The sequence below is a fragment of the Lycorma delicatula genome, chromosome 7, assembly GCF_047948215.1.
Source record: "Lycorma delicatula isolate Av1 chromosome 7, ASM4794821v1, whole genome shotgun sequence".
NCBI lineage: Eukaryota > Metazoa > Arthropoda > Insecta > Hemiptera > Fulgoridae > Lycorma > Lycorma delicatula.
This window is the reverse complement of record NC_134461.1, coordinates 83,809,227-83,823,124: the sequence shown is the minus strand read 5'-3', so window position 1 is coordinate 83,823,124 and position 13,898 is coordinate 83,809,227. Positions and strand designations below refer to the sequence as shown.

At 28.3% G+C, this 13,898-nt stretch overlaps 1 protein-coding gene across 3 annotated transcripts in view; it reads right to left on the bottom strand.

The window, feature by feature from the left end:
• The window catches only part of LOC142328015 (uncharacterized), a 389,144-nt gene that overhangs the window by 259,771 nt on the left and 115,475 nt on the right, over positions 1 to 13,898 (bottom strand). Inside the window, exon 1 of one of the 3 annotated variants that reach the window (XR_012757156.1) lies at positions 12,406 to 13,308. The exons of the other annotated variants lie outside the window; for them this stretch is intronic. The gene's annotated coding sequence lies outside the window, so the exon portion shown is untranslated. Of the gene's footprint in view, positions 1 to 12,405; positions 13,309 to 13,898 lie in introns of those variants that run through there. 3 annotated transcript variants of the gene reach the window in all.

Below are 13,898 nucleotides of genomic sequence, written 5' to 3'. Positions count from 1 at the left end.
GGTTTTTTTGGGTTCCTTAGGTGTCAAAACGTTCCGGTGAAAACCGTATATACCCAAACTGGACCGATTCCAATACTTTCCCTTCTACAGCTATCGCGCTAGACGGGAAAGTAAAACGAATCGTACGAGTCGAATGGGGAATCTTCTCTTATTTGAAAAGTGTTAAAAAATACTTTTTATACTTTAATAAATAAGTAAATCATAAACGATTCATCATTTGGATAAATTTATCTCATTCTTGGAGAGATTGAAAAATTTCTCAAAAACCACGAAATTAAGACATTATACAACTGTAGTCAAACCAGTAATCTTATATTGAACTAATACATTACACCTAACAAATTTCGATAAATTACTCAAGATAGAAAGAAACATACCAAAGAAAATCCATCGTTCAAAGGTAAAAAAGGAAGGATACATACTGAAATTTAATAAGGAGATTAGAAGACCTGGAAACAGTAATAAGGAAAAGAAGGTAAAATTTCTTGAGGTATACGATCGAGATGGATTATAAAGAATAAATAAACAAATCTTTGGAATTTGTGGAACATGAAAAACAAATCAAATTATCTGAAACAGATGGAAACGGACCTCCAAAAAACAGGTTTAAAAGTGCAGGTCAGGTGTGATAAGAGACAATTTCCGAAGAATAATTAACAATATTCTTGCAGTAGAAAAAAAGAAGTACAGGAAGAAAATGGATAGATGAGAAAAAATAAAGACGTGCCGAAAATAAGAAACGCATGGAAGAAGGGAAAAGAACCAAGCATGATGTTATATTTGCGTGATCCTAAATTGGCCTTTTCACATAAAAAAAAATATAAAAATCACGGTTTATGTTCAAAAAGCTTTACAATAACATCAGATCTATTAAACATATAACTACTTATTTATTTTCACACATCAAACATATTCAAAAATCGATTTAAAAAATATCTTCTATTGATAATCCTCGAAGAAAAAAGTTACAAATATTAACAAGTACCAGATTTATCTCATTTTTATTTCCTTGTACGAAATACAAGGACGTATTGTGATCGCGAAAAATTTCAGTTTTTATGATTTCAACGGAAATATCCATTTTGATAATCCCTAATCGATTCTAACCAGTTTCGGCGTGACGTATGTACCTAAGTATGTATCTCGCATAACTCAAAAACGATTAGCCAAAGAAGGTTTAAATTTTGGATTTAGGACTGTTGTAACATCTGGTTGTGCACCTTCCCTTTTGATTTAAATCGACTGGACCAAAAGTGTCCAAAAAAGCCCAAAATCCAAAAGATTTGGATTTTGGACTTTTTCTTAACTGACAGCTTATTGACAGCTTTTCAACGACATACTGTAAGTGTTATATCGTTTTCAACGATATAACAAAGCTTCAACAAAGAAAAAAGATGTTCCAAGAAAAAACGACTACCATTGAATACGCTTGATGCGGTACAGCAGAGAAGTTGGAGCACTATTGCCCCAACTTCCCCTATAATATTTTGAAAAACCGCAATATAAAATTAAAAATAATTGAGTCGAGATATATTTCATTATGCGATAAATTAAATATTTAATATAGTCTACGTGATTAAAACATTTATTTATTTAATTTGTAAATTAAAATTTCTTCATTGACCAATTTATAAAAACCAAAGAAAGAATACTGGCAAAAAGTCAACACAAGTTTTATTCTCCAAGTATGACGGCAAATACATAAATAATTCATTGAACAACACGAACAAGCAAATACATAGAGAAAAAATATATATATTTTAATAAATAAATAATAAACTTTAAAAGTTTATAAGAACTAGAGATTAATTTTAATTAATAAATATGTAACGATTTCTTAAATAAAAATGTGTCAAATGGCTAAAGTGGTAATATTCTTTTCAATCGCCGATATTTATACGGACTTATTACTTATACAATTTGTGGACATATTAGTAACCAATATAGTTAACTAATTGTATAGTAAATAATTTATTTCATTTTAATAATATCTGCACTCCATTTTACAATACCAAAAACAATTAAAAATCCGAATTGTTATTTTTCTGAAGTTCAAAAAGGCATATATTTAATAAATAAAAAATTTCTTGTTAAAATAGTGAAAAAATTTAAGATCGATAATAAAATCTTAAACATTTTTATAACAGAAACATATTACAAAAATTAAATTTTTCGACGTAATTTCAAAACAGATTGAAATAAAAACTGAAGAGAGACTAAGCGATGAACTCTCACCAGTAATATTCAATTTCACTCTGCAAAAAGTAATTCCAGAATGAAATTGAAAAAACCAAACACTTAAGATAAAAATTGGGACAAAATCAAAATCTTTAAATGTAAACGTTTCAGCGTTTACTGAAGATGTAGTAATACTGCCAAAAGACATTAGAGATGAAAATCAAAATTCCACAATTAAAAAATGTAAAAATAAAATTAGTCTATAAATTTCAAATCAAAAACTTATTAGAAAAATTTTACAATAATAGAAGTAGGATACAAAGAATGAAAATTTATAAAGAAAAAATCAATCGGATAATTTAAATATTTAGATGAAATATAAAAATATTTAGTAAAACCAAGATACGATGTTATTTAAATATTTATTAATATGAAAAATAAATCAACTATGATCAATTTGTAATTTTTTTTTTACAGCGCAAAAAGGCCAAAAGCCAACTTAGGGCCACGCAAATATCTCTTCTTTTTAGCTACTTTTCTCTTCTTCAATCCGTTTTTAATTTTTCGTCATGATTCGTTTTTGTTCATCTGTCCATTTTTTTCTGCCTCAAGAATTTTTATATTGTAGATATGGAAATATTAAAACATCTGCAATGTTTTTAAAAACAGAAGGAATAAACACCACAAACAAAAAAAAACCCTTTCGGCACGTCGGAAGGCGAAGGTAATAGATTTCACCGGTGCTAAGTAAGGGATTAAAAAAATGTCCACCTTAAAGTTAAAAACCAAATTTACTCAATACGACAATGGTTGTATGTGAAAAAATGTTTCAAATGTTTAGCATACGACAAGCCCCTTCTTAGAATTTCATCAACATTTTTGTCATCCATTGCCGTAAGGGTTGGTCATATCAAAAATTATTTTAGACAAAAGTTTTAGGTAATGTTTAGAGGATTAACGAACACTTTAAACCGATTCGATACTGTGCCTATTAAGGGAGATATGGTATGTTTTGTCTTCGAAATCCTATTTTTTCCACCCCTGGACCAATGGTTGGTGATATAAAAAAATGTATTAACATATGTTTTACCCTTATCCAAAGAATAGCAGGAACTTGAAAAAAAATTCGATATTTTACTTAATATGAAAGTTATAGCGATATTTTGGTTTTTTTTCGAAAAAGCACCCCCATTTCCACCTTCGACGTCCGATTTTGTCCATTAACGAACTCAACCGAGATTTTGGATCGTTTTATTTTATGTATCAATTTGAAAGTGATTGGCGCAAAATTATGACAGTTATCGTGTTCACAAAAGTGATATAAACTTTTGAAGTGACGGTGATTTTGGGGTCTGGGGGATATGAAACGCGAAGATATGTCGAAATTTTCCGGAAGTCGAGTTATGGTACCCATTACAGTCGGTAGTTTTCTTATGAAATCTACCTAATATCTTACAAGCTTATCATCTTACAAGAAACCTTTACTATAAAAAATCTTATCAAAAAATGCGAAAAAACTACAAAACCGTAATTTTACCGGAAACATTATACATTGCGGAAGGCCTATAGAATTTCTCAGAAAAAAATCTAATTAAAGTTGAAAAAGTAATTTATAGATAAATCCTCTGCCGGAAAACTCGCAGATATAAATTGAAAAGAAAATTTTTTTTTTTAAATCACCGAAGTTTTAAAAAAATAGACGGCACTTTCAGAATTTCTCCTTTAAAAATTAAAAATTATTATTATTTTTTTTTTAACCATATATACTTGTAATAAATAATATACAATATCATAATTCATTAAAAATGCATGTATTTTAATGATCAGATAAAATTATTTTGGAGAAACGAGAATACAATTAAAAATTCATATAATAAATTTATTACAAATGATAATTTTGTTCCGCCTGTAATCTCCTCCCCCCTCCCCGCCCCCGCGGAGCTGGATCCGCTATTACGCATAAACTCAGCTCGCATAAACCCGGTCAGGTATGACATTTTCATGAATTTACTAATTTAGTCTTCTTTTTTGGAAGTCATTTTAAAAGTTATCCTCAGAATCAATCAAGATATCTGGAGTAGTTAGAAAAAAAAACATTACCAATGGTATCAAAAAATAGGTGAAAGAAAAAATCTGATGTGGAAACCACATGACTTCCTTGTACGTCTATTAAATTACAAATATACATTTTTTGCTGCACTTCATTTAAACTTATATCAATTGAAAGTGAGATACGATCCTCCCCAATTCTTTAATACAAGTGGACAGTAACAATTGCATTGTGATGGACACCACATTGCATCACATTTTTTTGTGGTTGCCGTATCAGCATTTTATATTAGTTTATACATTAATTTGTTTCACGATATTCCAGTAGTTATGTGGTGTAAGTGAGAACGTGTCGGATAAAAGTTTTTTTTTAATATAAATATATTGATTTATTAATTATTAACCTCTGTAAAAAATGTTGAATTAAAATTAAAAATACACATAAACATTTATTTCAATAATAACCACTAATTTTTTTCATTTTTTTTTCAAATGGAGGTTAATAATTATTAGTAAATCAATATATTTCAATTTAAAAAAAAAGAATTAAAAAAAGGAAATGAAGTAACAATGGAACCAATGAAAATAAGTACCACTTATAACATATCGTTGTAAAAGTCTCATTGAGGGCTTATTACTGCAGTTTAAAGAAAGTCCAAAATCCAATTTTTTTTTATTTTGGACTTTTTGAACACTTGGTCCAGTCGATTGTAATTAAAAGGGGGGAGGTGCACAAGCAGATGTTACACAACAGTCCTAAATTCAAAATTTCGACATTCTACGGTTAATCCTTTTTGAGTTATGCGAGATACATGCGTACGTTCAGACGTCACGCCGAAACTCCGCAAACTGGATTCAGGGATGATCAAAATTAATATTTCCGTTGAACTCTGAAAACCGAAATTTTCCGCGATCACAGTAATTTCTTTTACTTGGTATAAGGAACTAAAATCGAAGAAACGTAGCTGGGAAAATGGTGAAACGTACTGATAAGCCCGATTAAATTAATGTAATATAATACATAACATTTATAACAGCAAATAAATTATTCAGATTAACAATGCGTCAACTTTTAAGCTGAACATTCTGTTTAACATACCAACAAACAGCTGTAATAGTCGACGGCAGTCGTCCACTATTAATCGATGGATTAACCATGACCTAATTAACGTATAATAATTAAACATTATTGAATTTATTATTATACTTGTACATTTCCGAATGTATTACGCGTATTCAGGCATAAATATTTCACAGTTTCGTATCATTAATCATAGAGATAAAATAAAAGATATATTTCATAGACAGACGCCTAATTAAAGACATACACAGAATTTTTTTTTTTATTTTACTTCGTTAACAAAAAATAAAATCAATTTGATAATTTTACATTACAATAAAAATGGTTTTTGTAATACCCCCAAAATATTTTTTGGACCACTTGCAGTACTATTATGCTTAGAAAGACATAAAAAAATCGGTTAAAAAATTTAAAATAAAGAAAAAGATACCTTCTTCGATTTTTAGGGATGGAATAGAATTTGGGAGGAAGATTTTTGTTAAATGGTGACATACCCATTTACGCGTGTACTAAGCTTAATATAATGCGGGGTTATGTTTATAAAATTTTGAGAAAATAGACCCTAAAAAAATTATCTACCTAAGCTTCTGGAGATATTGGCCGTAAACTTTTAACAAAAAATTGTCCCATATAGAGGAGTCTTTGTGTCAAATTTCATTAAAATCGGTTTAACCAGTCATTAAGCTTCAAACACCCCAACACACTTACATACAAAGATTAACCCCCATTTTTTTTCTTTTTTGGGGGGTCCCTGGGACATGAAACGTCGAGAAATTCAAAAATATTTTTTTGGGTTAATGACCATAGCTGTTGATGTCCGCTCTTTGATTTAAAATAAATAAAAAATCATACCTCATTTCTTGACTGATAAGCTATGATAGCATCTTACCTAGCTAGTTAATTCAAAAATTGGAAAATTCTTAGGAACGAGGATTTAAAAATATCTAACCTAATAAATGTCTATTGACATTGTTCAATATCTATGACTACTCCGATAAGTCACTTAAATAAAAAAAATAATAACTTTTATTATTATACGTTAGTATTAACTCAAATATTACTTCCAATTAGCCGTTTAAATTTTATCTCCTAGTAAGTAGAGATAGGTTTGGTGCAGGATAAATATATTATGAACATACTTGGCTCAGTGAAAAAGATTGAATGGGAAACCACTTTAATCCTCATTTTCATTGGTAAGCCTGGAATGGGATCTTATTAATCTTTCTTGTGGGAAGCTAAGTAAATAATTTTAAAACTGACTAAGTAACTGCTAAGTAACTTTAAAACTGACTTAGGACTTATTTAAGGTCACCTACAGATTTAAAGTTACCGGTTACGACATTGAAATAAAAACCTTATAAGCTAAAAAGATATATGAATAAATTTTTATCAAGTGTAATCCCATTTAAAAAGACATCCTCGATATCTCCTTACACTTCTTCCATTTTTTTTTTTTTTATCTAAAATTTATTACCAGTCCTTTGATTAGATAAGCTAACTACATCGAATTTCAAGACAAATTTAACTGTTCCTGCGATATAAAAGCAAATATCGTCCATTATATATGCAATTTTTTAACTTGATATGTTTGACACAGGATCATATTTTCATCGATAGTAACATTTTTTCCTTCTAATATAATATGTATTTACTTTTGTACAGTCGGAAAACTAAAAGTATATTTATAGACTTCAAGAAAATTATAATTTAAAAAATATTATATACACGTTTTCATCATCTACAATCTTACTTAACGTTAATTAAAACAACAACACAGAAGAATTAAAATGATATAGGCGTACACAGAACGTAAATCAAACCGACGATGATTTCTTCGGTCGATTTCCACAGAGCCAATTATTATTACTGGATAGCTAGTAGAACTGTAACTGTAGTGGTGGGAGAACGCCAATCGACAGTGAAAACTAATGTTGAGCCACTGTCCCAGTGGTCTCTCCAACTATTACACTAGATGTTTAACGCAAGGACAGGACAACAGATGGACAATTTATCTATATAACACTAACTACGGCCACAGTTGCTCTATAAAAGTGAAACTTAATTAAAATTAAGTTTGATACAAATAAAATAAATTATTAAACTCGTTTTTTTTAATCTATTTCAACATCGATAAACTTATAAATTACAATTATATTATTGATTATTAAATATCGATTTATAATAAGATTATCGATTTTTCATCTTTGAAAAAGGGAACAAAAAATCTTATAATAAAAAGAAAATAAATATTTTTTTTTTTTTTAGTTTAATCCCCTAAAACGGCATTGACAATCCCGTTGAACACAATTAGATCCAATAATTTAAATCTTATTACACTGAAATAACATGAAATTTAATTTATAATTTCAATAAATCTTAAAAAGTTCAATAAATATTTAATTCGTCGTTATTAATTAATCACAAAAAAAAAGATTTTTAGAAGATGCAGTCATATGTACAGTATATAATAAAATAAATATTTCTAGAATATTTAAACAACGAATTGTCTTGAAGAACAAATTCTATTTTTATTTTGTTAATACAAACACCCTATAAAAACAGTTCGATTATATCTTTGACAATTAGTTTGAAGTTAAATGATTCGTTTTGTAATCATGGTAAAAATCTAGGTTCAACAATTACTTTTTGTTTAACCCAGTGGTTCCCAAACTTTTCCGTCGCGGTGCCCTTTTTCAATTAAAATTTTTCCATGGCGCCCTACCCTAAGTAAAAGTATGACTACTCGTAAGAGATAAAAATAAATAAAACTCGTGTATCTTCATTATTTTTTTTACTTTTTTAACATTTAATTATAAATGTTTTGGTTCAATTAATTATGAAGTTTTTACAATATTTCGCGGCGCCCTTGTGAAGAGGCTGCAGCTCCCCAGGGCACCGCGGCGCACAGTTTGTGAATCACTGGTTTAACCCATAGTATATCAGATTACAATTATTTTCAACAAAAAAAAAACCGAAGAAAAACCCTTTTTTGACTAAATTTAAATTAATTTTACGACAGTGTGAAATATTAAAAAAAATCTGAAAATATATTTTTTCTCATCTAGTTAGAGCATTTTTTTGGAATAAATATTTTCTATTTATCGACTAAATTACAAGTAAAAATATCCATTAAAAAACTTTCTAAACTGACTTTTCCCGAAAAAAGAAAGTTAGCAATAACTCTCCAACAATAATATTGACTAAATAACGTAATCTTGATTACCAGAAAAATCATTTTTCATTATCCTCAACTAATTTGAATGATTTTTTTACAAACGAAATTTCAGTTATAAATAATTTTTCAAGTAATACTTTGATAACGTTTGAAGTATAACAAATAAACTTTAAATTCATTCCAAAAAGTATAACATGACTATTTTAGATTGTTAGGTCATACATTAAGAAGCATATGTTATATGAATATATTAATCCCGGTTAAGTTTAGTTAGTTAATTCGATAATAGATGGAGCAACTGTAAAAAAATACTGGAAATCTAGCGGAATGTATAAAATATTTACAGATAATTTAGGATGTTAGAAATATATATTTTGAGGTCAAAAAATAGCACGTAATAATAAGATATGAAGAAGAATAAATCAAACTGATATTTAAAAGAAAAATTACCGTCAAGAATTATACAATGAGGTAAATTATATACGCCTATTTGTATAAAAAATAGTAAAATACAATTCAATTTCAAACAGTCGTTTTTGCTCAAAACAATTTAAATATAACAAATAGATAATTGGAAATAACTCTGTTAAAATATAAGGAAAACGGTTTTGTTTATATCCATCGGTGAACGTATGTATGCGATTCGATAACGCTTAAGCGATGTTACTGTACCATAATGTTACAGTTTTGACCTTTGACTTAAACTTTATCTAATGATAACATTATAATTCAAAATGCTCCGATAAATATTATTATAACTGCACTGTAATTATCCTAACGTACATAATAGAAATAAATTACAATCTTAACGATGGATGATAATCTCGTAAAATCAAAGAATCTTAAATGCAGTAGACAATATATCTTAAGAGGTCGACGTTACAGAATTTAGAATAAATTAATCGATAACAATTTTAACAACAATAATTTAAAACCGCAATAAAATATTTTATTTGTATTTAAATACTGGTATATATTTTATTAAAAAGGTTTAAAACTAATAAATCGATGGAATAAATAGAATTTCGCCCGGTTTAAAAACAACAATGAGGTACAAGAAACCATTTTATATCGGCGAATCCCGTAGACAGGGATGACAAAACATTCAAAACAGGACTAAACCCAAAAACTACGACACAAATAAACAAAATTATTATTGAAATAAATATGCTCAAAACCGTTCAAAGAAATTTTATACAAAATCTAAACCATTTCGATTATTAAATGCTTGCGAATTTTTTTAAAAATGCAGAAAAAAATATTTTCGTCTATTTTGTTTGTTAATGTTTTTATGTAACAATAATAATAAAAATAAATTAATAAATAAATAAAAACGATTTTAATGAGGTAATACCAACCTGATCAAGAAAAAATCTCATATAAAATTAAACCAGGAAAAAATTTGAAGAAAAAAAATCAGAATTGTATAACAAACAAAAAAATACACTACTACAACATACATAAATTTCAATAAAATAATTTTATACATAGCCTACAAATAAATTATGATATATATATATATATTTATGTATGTATCTTTTATACAAGATAACCACACTCAACTGAATGGTATTTTCGTACTTCATACCTGAAAAAGTAAAGAAAATTCATTTTCACCCTCCTACTTCCACCATGCAACCGAAAATAATACCGTACTTTTCTTAGAAAAGTCGGTAAAAAACTTAAGGAATCGCTCTTGTTATGAACTGGAAATATTTTACTGAATACACCTGAATTGTTACGTAGATAAAAAACAATAATAGTATTTTTCTAATTAAATTAATATTCCTTCGTTCATAACAAATTTGAATTCCATTCTTTATTTGTAATTTCATATATAATTTTACCAAGCTTATTTCTAATAGTTTAATATAACTCGTTTTTTACCCACGTAAATGACGTTTCAGTTTCTCACTCTTTACTTTCTCATTTAAACTGAAAAATTTAATATAATGAAAAAATATCTTTGATCGTAGTTTTATGCCGTTTTAAAGTTTTATGAGAGAATACAAATAAAAAAATATATATATGTATGCTTTATAAAAAGGTGGTTATGAGAAGTCGTGCAGGGATTTTACCTGTGTTAAACCCCACTTTCAAGATCACTAGAAACCAGTTTTTTTAAATAAATATATAATTTTTAAAGGGTCCTTTATGATTTGAAGGGTATTCCTTACAGAAAATATATATTTAATGTTAAATAAAAACAGCATCCATTGTTTTAATTAATAAAAAAAGCAGTAAAATTTCTTTTTTTCTTTTTTTTTAAAGTAATAAACGGTTAATGAAATTTATATATAATAAAATAAAAACCAATCATTGCTTTCCCATTTTTTCTACGAAGAAACGATAATGAAATTTTCCTATTTTCTTCATTCACGCACCAATGAATTATTGTTAATGCAATACTTTCCATTTTCTAATTTGTTTCACCTAATTTGTTCCATATCTCCATCCTTTTAAATTTATCTAAACCAGACAATTAGAAATTTTTTACATAAGCGATCGATTGAAGGGTGGGGGAATTATAGAATAGTATTCGGGTTTAGGGCAACTAGTAGTTTTATTATTTTTTATATTATTTCAAATGAAGGATAAAAGAACTTTTGTAAAGACAGCATTCACTGAAAGCTGTTCATTTTTGGGATTTCTTCACCGTGACGCGAGGAACAGTCAATACGGAGTGTCAATATTAACAGCCTTGCCAAAGTTGAAGTCGTTCTTGGACTAAAATAAACATTAAAATTTAATTTGCTTAATCTTTTCCTTAAATATTATTACTTCCAATAATTAAACAATTTTTTTAAAAAATAAACTACATATCACTTAAACGGTGAATTAAATAAAACAATCAAATACAAAAAAAACTTAAAGATTTGATTTACATACCTCAGTGAAGTAAACTATGAAATAATTGTATAACAGTTTTTTTTTTTAATTTAATTCATGCAAATGACAGTAATCAAAGGCACTAAACAGACAATTATAAACAATCGATTTATTGTTCAGATTGCTTATACATTCATTTATAGCTGTAATATGATTATATTACTACCATTATAAAAAAAAATCAGGCAGCGATTCGCGCTTGTAGATCTATTTTTTTTCAATAATTTTGAAAATATTTTTATTCTTTTTATAAAATAAAATAATTTGGGTAGATTAATTTTTAAAAATATTTTTACAAACAAATCGAATAACTGTATATGAAAGAAAAAATAACAAGACGATCAAGTTTGTTTACAAATAAAAGATACGCCCCTGATCTACCGATAATAATCTACGCTAAACGTTTTAACCAAACGCCCAAGAGTTCCTAAACAAGGGCTTGTCTGCACCATTACTAAAGTTAGGGTGGGAGAAGAGAATAATGTACCAGTCGATACCAGAATTCGGCGTCTATTACGATTTCCAACAACGCCCAATATAAAAAAAATTCTTAAATCGGTGACCTCATTAAAACCCATAAAAATGTATAAAATAGAATAGAAATAATACCTAAAAGAAAATACTTGTACAAAAATTCAAATTTTTATAGGTAACGCAAAGTTAATGAAAGTGCTATAACAAGTTACCCGACGAACGTAATAAAATGAAAACGATGTAATCCAGTAGCGACATAAACTTTTAATGAATTAGGTTGAATAAAAACGATCGCGCAAATAGAAAAAAATAATCACAAACGTTCTTTTTTATAATCTAATATCACTGTAATAAGTAAATTGTTTATGACATCCTTAAATCTAGACACTTAATAATGAGAGAACAGAAAAAGTATCCGCTGTTCGATTTATAAATACACACATGCACACACATTATGCACGACAGTAGTAGAGTTTGACTATTGTAATCATAAAAACCATTCTAACACTTTATAACAATAAAAATTCTAAAATAATATACTTAAAATATTATAACTTACTCTGCTAATTTTCCTGATGCGACGAGCAACTGGTTTTTGCGGTAACTTTGTTGTCGACATCCTTTATAAAAATGAAGCGTTCAATTACACAACCGAATGATAATTGCTGTTACTTTGTTAAGGCGTTACAGTAAAAAACAAATACCTACATACTCTTCAACGAACAAACGTCTAATACACGGGTTACACACTCGATACGTAACATAAACTTTATCTTATAAACTTATACAAAGATAACAGCACTCCAACCTCTTTAATTTCGTATAACCTCGATTACGATTTGTAACGACTAAATGAATGAATTGCAGTTTTAATATTTTGCTTACAAACAAAACAATAACATTTTGAAATTGCAATATACAAAAAAGGCACACCGTTCGTTTAATTCTTCACACTATACATGCAAGCTATTAATAAACAATTTAATTTAACGGGATCGACTCGCAACCACAACACATACAGAATAACAAATAGAAATATTAATTGTACTCGCTACTATTTTTGTTAATAAGCTCGTTTAAAATTAAAAATAATGGTAATTTAAAAATCATTTTCACCTATACAAATGTAACTTGAATTTATAATCACAGAAAATGAGTCTTTACTACACGAACGCTTTTGAAATTTAAGAAAAAGACTCGTTCGTTTTCTTTGTAATGATATCAAGTATCGTACGCCATTTTTCTAAGTTTAAATTCTAAATATAAAAATTTATCGTTTTCATAAAAAATTTACACGTCGATGTACACACCATCCGGTCACCGCATTGGCAAACACGAAACCAGAGGACGGCCCCACACGCTCGTTTTCAGGAGCGTTCATACACTAATACACAACGAACACAACGCTCTCTCAGCTGTTCGTAACCTAGTCGGCCATTGCGGACTGCTGGTTGCTGGTGCCTCATTCATTTCGTCGTTACCATGCCGTGCTGGGGTAGTCGCGTATCGTGTGACGTCATGGCAAAACTAAATAATATTTTTGTTCGCTAGGTCGCAGCACTGAAAACTTCACCGTCGCACACTCTGTCTTCAATAATTTTATACTGCGCTCGAATTTTTCAGCAGATCATTTTTATTTTTAACAAAAGATTACGTTGTAAAAACATCTTGAAATCAATAACATCCCTACAAAATAAAATTCTCCCCTTATAAGATGAAATATCATTGCATAAATATTACGTAAGATCTCAACAAAAAAAAATAGATGATTAGCTCCTTTGCCTTATTTCAACAGAATAACGATTACTTAGGTAAAAATAAACACATGCATACATTTAAAACTTTTCCTGTAAAGCAGCTCAGAATATAAAATTATGGTTTCAACATTTTGTTAAAAATTTAATCAATTTAGCCTACATGTCGATTGTTTTCCGTTTGTTTAGCATTATACACCGACATAAACAATTTAAAGGGGGAAGGAGATATATAAGTGGGCTTATATTAACTACTGTTTAAAATATAAGCATTGTCGCCGTTTAAAACCTAAAATCT